A 15945-nucleotide genomic window follows, 5' to 3' on the forward strand; every position below is an offset into this window, starting at 1 on the left:
GGTGGACACTTCCCTTTTATGCCTATGCAAAACATTACTGAGATACACACCTAAGATTAAGAAATATGCTGAGTGGGTGAAAGGCATGGCCGACAAAATGCTCATGACTTGGCCTCAAGAAGGTTCACTATCGAGAACAATACTGCAACACATGACAACATATTTACATGCTGCATACTCAGGGAAGAAGTTACAGAAAATCTGTTTAGGAGCTGTGGAAAATGTGTCAGAGCAAGAGTAAGTAGATTAGGATCATTACCAGGGGGAAGGCTAACGGCTGAAACTAGCTCCACCTGAAAGACAAGAAGTGTACGTGGTTCCGACTGCAGACCAGGATTTATAAAATTCCTGTTATTATAAAAAAGGGGAAAACGACCACAATATATTTTGTGGCCACAAATGGATAAGAACATTTTAAATGTAAATTACTTGGTTTGACTGTAGGTGTGGGCCAATGGACGTATGAGTTAGAAAGAATGACAGCGGGAATAACGTTAGCAGTGGGTGATGTAAAAGGCCAACTAGCAGCTATTCTAGGGGAGAGACCTGACGACATTTGGAGACGAGCAGGATATGCGAGTGTGACAGCACCAAACATGACACATGACAGAGCGCCATTTAATAATTGTAGAGCAGATACATGGAGAGCGCTTAGAGTACAATATCCTGACACATCAGACATGGGTGCCATTATGACAAGGAAAATGGGAGAGGAAGACAATCCTGTTGCTTTTATTCAGAAGAATCAAGAACATTGGCGTCTTGAGACGAGTGAACCATGGGATAAAACCAAAGCATTATTTTATCATATTTTATGTCAGGGACTGCCCGAGCCAGTGCAACGGCAGATGAAAAAACAGATAGCGAGGGAAGCAATGCTATGGGTAGAAATACAGTTGACTATCATACATCATTGTTGATTATTACACGAGAAGAATAAGATAAAAACAGAGAATAGAAAGCAGGAGAAAGCAAAGTTGGTTCAGAAATAATTGTCAAAGCTTGCTGTAGAAGGAGCAGTATTGACAAGTGGAGAAGGCGTGGCCACACAAGAGTTACAGCCAACATAGCCAATCAATGCAGAGTACCCCATAGATAAATGTGGGTTCAAGTTTTGCCCACGAGGTAGAGGGAATGGACCTACAGGACGAGGTGGATTTCAAAGCCCTGAAGTGGGAGAAGGATTTAATGGAGTACAGCCACAGCAGTGCTGGAATTGTGGGTCATATGGCCCGCACGTGTAGAAGTAGAGGAGGCATGACGCAGAACTGGCAAACTCCAAGAGGGGGGGATGGGCTATTTTCCAAAGTATAATAGAGAACCGCAGGAGTATTATGCCCAAGATCGCGCACAGTATCAGACAAGTGTGTGCCGCAAATACAGCAAACACAGGTGATCCTGTTGTAGCCACAGATGCCACAGGGGCAACCACAGCAAGCAACTTAAGTAAACACATCAAGAACAGACACAACAGCAGTAGACTCAGACAGTACCACAATTAATATGAATACAGGAGTCCAACAAGTACACATACCCACGTTAGGGAGTGTGAAAGTAGTAGGAGGGGATCCTTTTACGGGTACAGGGATGAATTCATACCCACAATAGGAAAGCCCACAAAGCAACCTCATGTGTTCAGTACTAACTGTGACACCAGACCCACAAGAGGAACCGAGGGTCAGGGTAACAATAGCAGGCAAGACATTTTTGTTCATTGCAGACCCAGGAGCAACCCGCTCCTGTGTTTGAGAGAGAAAGTATGCAATGGCTGGCATTTCCATGAATGCACAGGAATTCTCTGGGTCTATGAGTTTAGTTGCTCTTACTGATGAATTACCACTTTCTGTAGGAGAACATGACATATCTATGCCACTATTGTATTCACGGCAGTCACCAGTTAACATATTCTGACGTGATTTGATGACAGTACTTAAAATGATGATCTCTTTCACTGACAAAGGGATAATGTGTTCCACTCCAGGAATACACTACATAAATGTAAGAGAGTTTATATTAGTATTTACAGGCCAAAAGGCATAACAAAAGGTTCCTCTAGAACCAGAACTATTTCTGTACAGAGTAAATATTTTGTTGACATGGCTTCCTAGACTGGTAGGTAATGTTGTTGAGAATACCTGACATATTTTTGTTTAGTCCAGAAATACCTATGGATGGTGAGGAAGGACAGGCTATCCCCTTAGAACTAGAAACAGCCATGGTAAGAGAGGAAAGAGTACTTGTTCATGGGACAGAAGATGAGGGAAGAGGATGGACATCAGTAATAGCTCTTGGGGAAGGATACAGATTATCAGACTTGACAGATGAAGAACTGTTCAAAGAGCATTATTCAGATGATGAATTAGTATCTTTTAGAAGTCTTACTTATTGGATTCAAGTTGAAAATAGGGAGATACCACAGAGAATGGCATCGGTAAAAAAGAAACCATAATTTTTCCAGGAAGATTTAGAAAAGGTTCCAAGCATCTCATGGACCAGCAGTCCATATGACCTGGGTCTATTGATTGGAGGAGGAGCAGTTAAAATAAAACTCAAACCAGGAGCAATTGTGCCATGAGTGAATCAGTACCCCATGTCCAGAGAAACAGATGAAGGTATATTTGAAACAATTTCCACTTTAATACAGCAGGGAATATTGGTGACATCAGAATCCCCATGTAACACAGATGTGTACCCGGTGAAGAAATCGACAGGAGGGTCGTGGACATGTATTCAGGATCTATGCCCTCTAAACAATATTGTTGAAGCAGAGTTTTCTGACCGGTTTCGAATCCATCTACAATATTGTGTAACATCCCATCTAAAGCCAAATATTTTACAGAGATTTTAAAAACACTTTCTTTTCAATTCCCCTTCATGAAGACTCACAAGATTTGACTTAGTATTTGTAAAGAAACCAGCGCTGGAAACATACAATATTGCCTTAAGGGTACTGTGAGTCCCCATCGATCTTTAGTAGGGTTCTTCAGATGGACCTAGGTAACGTACAACTCGAGAGCAAAATAATTGTGCAGTGAGTCAGAAGAAAGATTTAGAGAAGATTCAATTCGACTAATGACAATACTAGAAGAGAAAGGATGCAAAGCGGACAAAGAGAAACTACGATATTGCCAGCAAGAGGTCCTGTACATAGGACAACTGATCTATCAAGATGGGAGAAAAGTGACACCTGAGAGAGCAGATGCGATCATGAAAACTCCAACACCTGAGACAGTGAGTGAAATGGAACCATGTTTAGACCTATGTAATTATTGCAGGGCCTGGGTTTTTGATTACAGTACATGTATGCAAACACTTTTAAAAGGACTCAAGGAAGCACAGATATGTGAAAGTAAAATAACATGGTCAGATGAGATGACTGAAGGATTTGAAGAATTAAAAAGGCTGATTTGTACAGCCCCTGTGTTAGGGATTCCAGACTACAATGAGGAGTTTTATTTATTCTCACATTCAAATGGAGAAGTGATGACAGCAGTAATCACACAGAAAACGACATTAGGACATGGACATAAACCATTAGCCTATTATAGTGGGATTTTAGGCCCAGTAGTCAAAGGGCATTACCCTTGCGCACAAGCATTAGCTGCTGCTGCTTTCGCGATTGACAAAGGTGCAAGTATTACAATGGTGTTCAATGACGCTATTTGTCGAGCATTTCTTAGTCTCCATTTTGGAGAAACCTAAAAGTACATTGACTACACAAAGAGCACCAGGGTACGAAGTGATTATCGCAAATCCAGCAATCAAAGTTGTTAGATGTAGAGTAGTGAATCCAGCGACATTCATAGAAGAACCAGTAGGGAAGGAAGGCTATGTACATGACTGCACAACTTATTCTGAGTTCTATGATGATAATCATCATGTTAGAGAAAATGCTCTCGGAGGGCGGGAAATTCTATTCATTGATGTGGCTTCAAAAATGTACCAAATGACAGGAGAAAGACATACTGGATCAGCAATAGTGAAGTTAAAAAAGAATGGCGAATTTGAAGTAGTGGCCAATGCAAGATTGCCTTCACATTGCTCAGCACAGGCTGCAGAATTAGTGGCGCATATCCCCGCACTCCAGAAATGTGACGAAGTGTAAGTGTACTTTGACTCCGCATATGTGATGTCAACCGTTCACGCAGGGCTGTCACATTGGAAAAGGAGGGGTTTCCTTTGTGCAGATGGCACACCATTGCCACATGCGCTGCTATTGGACAAACTCATTAAGGTATTAACACACCCATTGGCTATCGCAGTGGTAAAGGTGCAGCCCATACTAAAGGGCATACATGATTTACTGCGGTAACAAAGCTGCAGATGTTGAGGCCAAAAGAGCAGCACATTTTCCAAATATTTCTAATTTTGAAGTAGAAGATGGAACAAGTTACTTACCTGTAACTGTTGTTCTCCAGCATGGGTCTGGCATGGATTCACATGCTCATGAATATTCCCCGTCGTCAGGCTGGGAATCCTCGGTAAAGAAAAAAAAAACAGTATCAGTTTCGTTTCTGATCTGTCTTTCGTAGTAATAACCAATCACTGGTCTCTGTGTCATACTGACCACAGCCAATGACTGCCCTCTACCTAAGCACCGCCTCTGGCAGCCATCTTCAGATTTGGAAGCATGTGAAGTGGCAGTATGACCAAGTGAAGAGCCGCAGAGGGGTAGGCGGGAGGGTTCGCATGTGAATCCATGCCAGACGCATGCTGGAGAACAACAGTTACAGATAAGTAACTTGTTCCTTCTCCAGCATGGGGTCTGGCATGGATTCACATGCTCATGAATAAAGAATACATAGCAGTACACACATGCACAACCACGGGAGGTGGCGAAGGCTCAACATTAAGCATTACATCAAACTCAACATTAAGCATCTTACCTCCTCACCAGGCTCACCTCAGGCGAACAGGTTGCGCAGCACTGCTTGGCCGACCCTGGACTCCTCCCTGGAATCCTGATCGACGCAGTAGAATTTCGTGAAGGTGTGCGTCGACCTCCACGTAGCAGCCCTGCATATGTCCAGCAGGGGCACACCAGAAAGGAACGCCGTGGTAGCTGCGATCGCTCTGGTGGAATGGGCTCTCGGACGGCCAGGCAGCGGTCGGTTTGCCAACCGATGACAGTACATGATACAGCCGGAGAGCCATCTGGAAATGGAAGCCTTCGAGAGAGCCTTCCCCTGATTGACAGGTCCAAAGTTCACAAAGAGTTGTGACGTCTTCCGAAAACACTTCGTGCCGTCCACGTAGAACTTCAGCGCTCTAGCCACATCCAGCGAGTGCAAAGTCCTCTCAGCCGGCGACGAAGGCGACGGGAAGAACACAGGCAACACCAAGGGTTCGTTGAGATGGAAGTCCGACGGTACCTTGGGCATGAAGGAGGGGTGCGTCCTGAGCACTACCCTCGTGTCGTGAAAAGTCAAGTACGGGGCCTTGCAGGAAAGGGCCTGGATCTCTCCCACCCGTCGTGCGGACGTGATGGCCACAAGAAACGCTGTTTTCCACAACAGAAACTTCAACGGTGCCGAGTGCAGAGGCTCGAACGGAGGTCCCATGAGCTTGGTCAGCACCACGTTGAGCTCCCAAGCCGGGGCCGGAGCCTTCACCGGCGGGAACGATCTGAACAGTCCCTTCATGAACTCTTTCACCAGACGATGAGACCACAGGGACGTCCGGCCAGTGGTTCTGGTGTATCGGGAGATCGCAGCAAGATGAATCTTGATGGACGCGTGAGCCAGTCCAGCATTGGCCAGCGTCAGCAGGTACGGCAGTACCTGGGGAGCCGTAATCCGTAGAGGGTTAATCTTCTGTGCGTGGCACCAGACAGAGAACCTCTTCCATTTGTGTCCGTAGCATTTAAGAGTCGAGGACGCCCTGGCCTTTGCAAGAACCTCTCTGCAGTCGGCCGGTATGTCGTATCCTCCAAACTCTAGCGCTGCAGGAGCCAGGCCTGCAAGTTCAGCGATTTCGGATTGTGGTGGAGGATGGCGCCTCCTTCCCTGGAGAGTAGATCCGCGTCCACCGGCAGCTTGATTGGCGGGGACGTTGACAAGTCCAGAAGGTCCGGGAACCATATCTGCCTCGACCACACAGGTGCGACGAGGATCATCCTGCACCGTGACCTCTTGAGCTGGTTGACGAGCCGGTTTAGCAGTGGCAAAGGAGGGAACGCGTAGAGGAAAAGGCCCTCCCAGGGGAACGAGAAGGCATTACCCATGCTCCTCGCCTGGGGAAACCTGCTGGCGAATCTCCGGCACTTGGAGTTCGTCGCCGTCGCGAACAGGTCGATCTGGGGTGTGCCCCACCATCGGAAGAGGCGATCCACTAGATCCTGCCGTAGTTCCCACTCGTGGCACGAGCGCAGCTCCCTGCTGAGTGAGTCGGCGATGGTGTTTTTTATCCCTGCCAGATGAAACGGCACCAGAAACACCCTTTGGGTGACGGCCCAATGCCACAGGTCCTGCGCTTCCTTGGACAGTGCTGGGGACCTGGTTCCGCCCTGTTTCCTGATGTAAAACATGGTGGTGGTGTTGTCGGTGAAGATCCTCACCACCTTGCCCTTGAGGGACGGAAGGAAGGACCTGAGGGCCCAGAACACTGCACGGAGCTCCAGGACGTTGATATGGAGGGACTTCTCCGTCGGGAGCCAGAGGCCTCTCGCGTGCAGATTTTCGGTGTGCGCTCCCCACCCTTCCAGGGAGGCATCCGTGGTCACTGTCTCCTGGTGGTCTGGGGTCCGGAAGTCCATGCCCGCTGTCAGATGCGCGCGGGTGCCCCACCACCGGACCGCTCGGCGGAAACTCTCGTCGAGTGTGATCCTCTCCTCGAAGCCACCCGTCGTTTGGATCCAGCGCGCGTCCAGGAACTCCTGCAACGGGCGCATCTGGAGCCTGCACATGGGAATGAGGTAGATGCAAGAAGACATCATTCCGAGGAGGGACTTGATGGACCTCACCTTGGCCGCGTCGGAAGCCAACATCCGCTGTACCTTGCCCAGGATGGACCTGGTCCTTTCCTCCGACGGGGAGGCCAGAAGGGACACTGTGTCGAGCTTCGCTCCCAGAAACAGTGCGTTTTGCGCGGGTACCAGGTGGGACTTGGCGTAGTTCACGGAGAATCCCAGGTCCGTGAGAAGTTGGACGGTCCTTGCCGTGTGCTCCACGGCGAGCTCCCTCGTCTTGGCTCGGATGAGCCAGTCGTCCAGGTAGGGGTAGACGTGGATCCCATCGCGGCGCAGCTGCGCCGCCACCGGTGCAAGGCACTTGGTAAATACCCTGGGTGCCGACCGTAGTCTGAAGGGGAGGGCTTTGAACTGGTAGTGACGCTCTTGGACCACAAATCTGAGGAATTTTCGGTGCCCCTTTAGGATGGGAATACGGAAGTAGGCATCCTCCAAATCCAACGACGACAGGAAGTCTCCTTCCTCCAGCGGACCCAGGACGTGCTGGAGGGTGACCATCCGGAACTTCTGTGCCTTGATGAACTTGTTCAGACGTCGCAGGTCTAGGATGGGGCGCCATCCTCCCGTCTTCTTCTTCACGAGGAAGTATCTCGAGTAAACTCCGGAGCCCCGAAGCCTCTTTGGGACGAGTTCGATGGCGCCCTTCCTGAGCAACGCCTTTACCTCCAGGAGAAGCTGAGGGACGTGAAGCTCTCTCCAGGCCACGGGAGGACGCGTGGGCACCTTCTTTGAAACTCGAGCGCGTGGCCCCGGGCCAAGGCATCCAGCACCCAACGGTCGGTGGAGATGGACTCCCACACGCTGACGAAGCTCGCCAGCCGGCCTCCCACCGGGGTGCTTCGGTGGGGGCCCGACCCCACGGCCGGTTCAATCCTGTTTCGACGAGGCTTTGCCGCCTTGACCTCCTTGGCGACGACGGCGGGGTCCTCCAGACTTGCCTCGTCCTCTGTAGGCCTCTTGAGACGACGAGCGGGCCGCTTGACGGTAGGTAGAGAAACCGCCGCCGGAACCTTTGGAGGCGCCCTTGCCTCCGCTGCTCCGAAAGGGCGTCCGTCGTTGCTGTAGAACCCCAAGGGCCCGGGCCGTCTCAGTGTCCGCTTTAATGGCCTGAAGGGAATCGTCCACTGTTTTCCCAAACAGGTTGTTCCCATCGAACGGCATGTCCAGGACTCTGGTCTGGACGTCTTGACGGAAGTCCGTAGCCTTGAGCCATCCACGCCGCCTAAGGCACACGCCGTTGCCCAACTGGCGAAACCCAGTGTCGGCGATGTCCGTCGCAATAGTGATGGCGTGGTCCGACGCCACCTCACCTTCCTGTAGGATCTCCAGGGCATCCGCCCTCTTGTCATCCGGTAGGAAGTCCAGCAGGGGAGCCAGTTTGTACCATAGCTCCCTGTCGTAGCGGGCCACAATAGCCAAGGCGTTGGCCGCTTTAATCGTCGTCGCTGCAGACGAGATGACCCTGCGTCCCATAGCGTCCAATTTCTTTCCCTCGCCGTCCGGTGGGGAAGTCGAAGTGGAGGCCGCACCCCCCCCCGCTTTCTTCCTGGCCGCCGCGGAGACGACGGAGTCCGGGGTAGGCTGCGCCCGGAGGCACAGGGGGGGAGCGTCCGGGACCCGGTACTTCTTTTCGTACCGGTCTCTTCTAGCTGGCGTCGTGGAAGGGTTCTTGAGGAGGGCGAGGCCCTCATCCCAAATGTCGTCCAGTAGAGGCACCGCAAGGACCATCTTCCTCTTGGCCTCGCGCCGTTGAAAAAGGAATCCTTCCTTTTTCATCTCCTCAGGGCAGAGTTGGAAAAGCTTGGATGCCCTGGCGATCATGGAGTGGAACGATCCAATCTCGTCGGGCGGAGAGGCCCTGGTGGGAGGTGACGACGGGAGATCCTCGTCGTATACCTCGTCGTCCGAACCCGTCGCTGCCGTGTCAGTCCCCGTATCATCCCCTCGGGTGGACGGGGAGGAGGGCTGGATGGGTCGCGACGGCTGAAAAGGAGGTGGAGGGTGAATCCTTCTTTTCTTGGGAGGGGGAACACCCGAAGGTCCCGGTTCAGGATCCCCCGACGGGAGAGGCTCCTCCGTCGGCAACGGTAGTCTCGTCCTTATCTCTGAGCATAAGGACTGTATAGCCAACAAAATGGCCGCCGAGTTGTCTTGCGGCGCTGGCAGAGGGGAATCCGACGGGCGATCAGGGGCCCCGTCGGCACCCTCGACGCTGTCGTCGTCACCTGCGTCGGGCTCCATCCCGACGGGCCGGTCTTCATCCACGCCAAGGCCGTAGCTTAAGACCTCGATCAGCTCTTCCTCTGAAGCCAAATCTACGACGACGACCTGCCCCCCCTTTTTCTTCCCCGCCGGGGATTTCACGGGGGTCCTATCGATGGGCACAAAAGAGGACTCCCTCCGAGGTGGCAGGGAGACTCTGAGCCCCGAGGTCACCACCACTGGTGTAGCCTCCACAGGCTGAGCCAGGGCCGCTGCGACAGTATCGATAGAGGGCTTGGCCGGATGGATTAAGGCCTTCACCACCTTAGGTGCGCTCACCGCCTTATCCTTGAGGGGGGGACACTGCCTCGCTCCCCCTCCGATGGGGCCTTCGAGCTCGACCGGGGCCTCTCCAGGAGCTTCGCCGGGTGCTCGCCCTTCCTCTTACCCGACCCAGAGCGTTGGCTCGTGGCTGAAGGTGCCGGGGAGGGTGCGCCCTGCCTGGCGCCCGTAGAGCCCGACCGTTCGGCGCTCCCGGTGCCAGCGGACTCGCGGTGCTTGGCCTTGTGTTGGACCCCCGTCGCCGGGGTGTCCTCAAAGGTCTTAGAAGACAGCTCGGATTTCTTCCTCTTCTTCTCGCCTGACGGGATCTTCCCTTCCAGCCAGTTGGCGAGGCGTTGATGGCGGTCCTTCATGGTCCGCTCCGACATATTGCAGCAAAACGCACAGTCCTTCTCCACGTGCGTCTTGTCCTCATGCAAGCAGTAGAGACAAAAGGAGTGTTCGTCCTCCTTAAAGACGTTCTGCAGCTGGCATCCAGGGCAGACCCTGAACAGCTTTCCGGGCGTCGAGCTTCCCTTCTCCTGGGCCATGTCCGGGCCTGAGAAGTTTCTGGAGTCCTCCAAAACGTAGCCTGACGAAATCTTCACCCTTGAGGGGCGCAGACGAATCCGACACGGGTCCCCGCTGATCGGATGGAGAGTCGGTGGAGCTTGAGGCTCTTTTGACCGGGAAAAACGAAGTTTTGAGAAAAAAACGTGAAAAATTAGCACTAACGCTCGAGAGCAATAGCACGAGGATCCCAACACATGAACGTGCGGTAAAAATCTGAAGATGGCTGCCAGAGGCGGTGCTTAGGTAGAGGGCAGTCATTGGCTGTGGTCAGTATGACGCAGAGACCAGTGATTGGTTATTACTACGAAAGACAGATCAGAAACGAAACTGATACTGTTTTTTTTTTCTTTACCGAGGATTCCCAGCATGACGACGGGGAATATTCATGAGCATGTGAATCCATGCCAGACCCCATGCTGGAGAAGTTAAGCAAATTTCAGAACACTGCATGTTGATAAAAGAGGGTTTAATATGTTATCCATTGTACTGTTAATTGAGCTGCAAGGAGGAGCTCCACAGGAAGAGCAGGATTCATGGAAGAGACAGGGGTGTTCTTTATCCCCCACAGAGGCTATATGGAGACAAGATAGTACTGGAAAGCCAGTTATGCCTCTTGCATTATCGTAAGTTGCGCTGGATCAGCTTCACTATCCCGTGCACACAACTCAAGAGAGTCCTGCTGCCATGATTGCAGAAGACTGTTTTTCACCAAATATGTTAGAACACATTACACAGTTTATTGTGAACTGCACTGTTTTCCAGAGGTTCACAGCAGGGCATACCTTGCGAACAGTGAGAGTAGCAATACCCAGACCGAATTGTCCTTTTCAACATCTACATATAGATTATGTGGCTATGCTGCAGACATGCAATGGCTACACATACATTTTAGCGGTAGTATGTCCCTTTTCCAGATGGATTGAGGCATGTCCATGTATGCACCCTGATGCCAAATGTGCTGCCAAATTACTTGTACGTAAGGTGTTCCTAGATGGGGTATGTGCGAAGTCCTTCATTCAGATAATGGCCTGCATTTTGTAAATGAGATGTTCATACAGATAACTCTTCTATTAGGCATAAAGCACAGGTTTTCATCTGTCTATCACCCACAGGCGAATTGTGTTTGTGAGAAATTAAACTGACTCCTTAAAGAAAGGATAGCCAAGATTAAAATAACTTTGAAGAAGGGATGGTTACACTGCCTACCCCTTGCATTGTTTGCACTGAGGAACCAGCATGGCTCAGATCACCACCTGACTCCTTATGAGTTGGTGACTGGATGCCACATGAGAGTGCCCCGTGCTCCTCCCACTCGAATAAAAACTGATGTCCATAGTGCAGCAAAATCATTAGGGTATGAGATGCATGTTTATTTGACAAATATGACCGCTAGTGTTTCTAATTTCCCAGCAGGTCAGACACCGGAGGGAAGGATCGAAGAAGATTGATGAAGACAGCCAAACAGTTGATCGTATAGACTTGCTAAACCAACCTTGTTTGTATACAGGGGACCAAGTGCGTATAGGAGTTTTGTCCGCACTTGGAATAAACCCCACTTTCAGGGACCATACCTAGTAGAGGGGACACTCCCATTGCTGTGAAACTTGAAGGAAGAAGAGCTTGACTGCAATTGAATGATGTAATGCATTACAAAGAATAGACCCTCAACCCTCCTGCACCCACTGACAGTGAAGCAAGAGAAGAAGTTCTGCGAATGCAGACGACACGAGATCGGCTACCAAGAGCCAACATAGAACAGATGAAGAAAAAACAACTTGAACTTTCAGTTATTCCCAAGTTTGAAGGGAAGCGAACATCACTTTACACTGTTCAACAAAACTGTTCCAGTAAGGTTAAAAGAGAAAATGCATTAAAAACACAAAGAACACAAAGACTGCACATGGCACTTTATGCTGCCTGTACCGTTACACACATTTCTGTATTCTGTTTTCATATACATACTCCGATCTTATCTAGGTTTTGTGAGACAGCACATTGATGTAACATTTTTCGGAAATCCTAAAAACAGCCCTATTATTTTCAGAATCATTATTGCAATCATATTACAATTTATTTTAAATAAAATTGTGGTTTACATAGGTGACAGAAACTATCCGAATGAATTAAAGAAAATTAGAATTTTCAAGTTCATAAAAGACACATTGTTAGAAAGTAGACTAGTTGATACACATAATGCAGTAAGATGAATTAACTTGTTTGCATTGTTTTCTGTGGCAATGTTTTGTACAATGTTTAGTTTTTTCCCCCTATTATTATAGCATTTCGACAAATGATATTCTATAATACAAATGGAGTGTTTAGCAATGAGACTTTTATTTCTATCCCTAACAAAAGCACGAGTGACATTTTCCCTGAGATTTCCAAACAAATTAACCAAGTAAATAGGGATGTTGAAGAAGATTGTCAGGATATAAATACATATCTTTATAATTTGGGGCATTTAAAGAATAACATGTGGTATAGACACAAGTGAGGTGGGGAGGAGAACGTCAGATGAGAGCTTCTATGTATGTTCTCTCATCCCTTATGTCATGAGCACAGCCAGACCATTCATTGCAAGAAAAATTTCCTGTACATGAAGCGAAGTGCCTCATCCATCTAGCAGCATGCATGACAAGAGGACAATTTGAAGGGAAATGGGCAACTCTACGATGGATGTCAAAGAGAATGTTCCCATACAAAGACGCTTACATAAAGACACAGAAGATGGGAAAAGACCCAGGTTGGAAGAGCAGAATGCTCCTCACCTTCCCCCAGAAGCTCAACTACTCCAAAGCCCTGGTTCTCTCTAGGCTATACTACTGCAACAACCTCTTCCTCATCCTGCCTCTTTCCTCCCTTCTCCCCTTTCAACTAATCCTTAATAGGACTGCAAGACTTATCATTTGCCTAAAGCCCAGGGACTGCATCTCTCCAGCCCTTAAATCTCTCTACTGGCACCCGGTGACCACAAGGATCAAATTCAAGACCCTTTGCATCATCCACATGGCTGTCTGTGGCCTGGGACCTCATTAAATCCAGCTTTCCCTCCCTAAATACCTACCAGCCAGAGTACTTCAGTCCACTGGCTCCATCTCTCTGCAGATCACACATTTCTCCAAGTGGGAGGTATATCCCTTTCCGCGACTGGCTCCTCCCTCTGGAAGCCCCCCTCAGACTTGAGCTGGATCTTCTTAAATCCCGGAAACTTCTCAAGACTTTCCTTTTCTCCTCTTCCTTACCCCACCCCCTCCCATGCCAACTCTCCATCTGCTGTTGTGACTGGAGCCTGGTCCCTTCAGAGTCATACAGGGGCAAGACCACCAACTACCAGTTCGCCCAACATCCTTTCCCAGCACTTGCCCTTGGGCTGCCTTTCTCGGTCTAGCCCAACCTGGTCCTCCCTGTCCATTGCACTCATCCTCCTCCCTCTTCCCCAGGCTCTTGCCACCTTGGCTTGCACAGCACTTGCCCACCCCCACCTTAGGTGTACCCCACTCCTGCACTTCTACCTCCACCCCCTCCCCCTTGCACTTACCACCTTGTCATGCACTTGCACAGCAAAATTGTTTCAGGGCCAATAAAATCGTTTTTTGTGTTCTTTTTGTTTTCCAATGTCGCCCCTCCCCCATCTTGCCTTGTGGCACTTGGAAACACCTGTGTACAATGCGCCATACAAATAAATAAATACTCACTTAGTGCTTTGTCTGGAGGAGAGATAAGGATTGTTGAACAAAACTAATACTAAGGCCTGTTGTGTGCCTGTTTGGAGCCACAGGAGCCAGGGGCCAGGAACTTTGCCCGTTCTGCTCCAGGTAAGCCAACACTGCCACCCCGCATGGCTGCACATGTGTGTGCTGTCCATGCCTATAACGTGCCACTCGGATACCTAGCATTTCACCTCCCGAATCAACTTCGCTGGACACCCTTGCCACTTACCCGCAGCAACGACTATTATGGACCACTTCCTTTACACCTACGGCTGAACGCTGTGCATCCCTTACTTGCACCTCTCCTTTAGACCTTTCTTTACATCCCCCTTATTTACAAGTATATTCTGTAATGCCTGTCTAATGCCATTTTGTATCTAGATGCCTTTATACTGTGCCTAGTAAACTGTGGTGCACTGCTTCTAGCTGCCTAATTGCGCCATTTTGAATCTAGATGTCCCTGTACTGTGCCTACTTACCTGATTTGCACTGCTGTTAGCTGCCTAACTGTGCCATTTCTCATCTAGATGTCCCTGTACTGTGCCTACTTACCTGATTTGCACTGCTGTTAGCTGCCTAACTGTGCCATTTTGCATCTAGATGTCCCTGTACTGTGCCTATTGACCTGATTTGCACTGCTGCTGGCTGCTTAATTGCGCCATTTTGAATCTAGATGTCCCTGTACTGTGCCTATTGACCTGATTTGCACTGCTGCTGGCTGCTTAATTGTGCCATTTTGAATCTAGATGTCCCTGTACTGTGCCTACTTACCTGATTTGCACTGCTGTTAGCTGCCTAATTGTGCCATTTCGCATCTAGATGTCCCTGTACTGTGCCTATTGACCTGATTTGCACTGATGCTGGCTGCTTAATTGCACCATTTTGAATCTAGATGTCCCTGTACTGTGCCTACTTACCTGATTTGCACTGCTGTTAGCTGCCTAATTGCGCCATTTCGCATCTAGATGTCCCTGCACAGTGCCTATTGACCTGATTTGCACTGCTGCTGGCTGCTTAATTGCACCATTTTGAATCTAGATGTCCCTGTACTGTGCCTACTTACCTGATTTGCACTGCTGTTAGCTGCCTAATTGTGCCATTTCGCATCTAGATGTCCCTGTACTGTGTCTATTGACCTGATTTGCACTGCTGCTGGCTGCTTAATTGCACCATTTTGAATCTAGATGTCCCTGTACTGTGCCTACTTACCTGATTTGCACTGCTGTTAGCTGCCTAATTGTGCCATTTCACATCTAGATGTCCCTGTACTGTGCCTATTGACCTGATTTGCACTGCTGCTGGCTGCTTAATTGCACCATTTTGAATCTAGATGTCCCTGTACTGTGCCTACTTACCTGATTTGCACTGCTGTTAGCTGCCCAATTGTGCCATTTCACATCTAGATGTCCCTGTACTGTGCCTATTGACCTGATTTGCACTGCTGCTGGCTGCTTAATTGTGCCATTTTGAATCTAGATGTCCCTGTACTGTGCCTACCTACCTGATTTGCACTGCTGTTAGCTGCCTAATTGTGCCATTTCGCATGTAGATGTCCCTGTACTGTGCCTATTGACCTGAGTTACACTGCTGCTGGCTGCCTAGTCGCGCCACCTCTACTCCTTTATACCCTTCGTCCTGAACCCATATAATTATATCCTCTGTCCCCTGAGAAATACAAGCTGCGACATGCAGCTAAGAACCAGTGCCAGCATTGACCTTGTATTCATAGTCTTCCTAGGACTGTCAGCCTGCACTGATGCCAGCCACCGCGCAAGTAAAACTAAGACCTTACTTATTCGCCCAACAACCATGCTCTACTATCCCGAGCCTCTATCGAACCCTTACCTCAATGACCCAGCCCTCTGACTCAAGCACTTTGCTACCAAACCCACTCCAAACATCCCATGTACTCTACAACAAAGGAATAGCAGACTTGGAACTAGACTGCCTAGACCACCTTGTATTTTGCACAATCGCTCTGCCCTTCCACTGCCCAACCCTACCGCAACGCCTAGTCCTCCACCATCCACCTTACCCATCGCAGCACTCAAGGGAGCCCTTATCAATGCTAGATCCCTCACGGCGCACGCCCTTGACATCGCTGACCTCATCACGGTCCAGAACCTTGACTTCCTAGCTATTACCGAAACCTGGTTACATGACGCCTCTGGC

The sequence above is a fragment of the Ambystoma mexicanum genome (genome assembly GCF_040938575.1).
Source record: "Ambystoma mexicanum isolate Mex_15411 chromosome 12 unlocalized genomic scaffold, UKY_AmexF1_1 Mex_chr12_unloc.2, whole genome shotgun sequence".
NCBI classification, from domain to species: Eukaryota; Metazoa; Chordata; class Amphibia; order Caudata; family Ambystomatidae; genus Ambystoma; species Ambystoma mexicanum.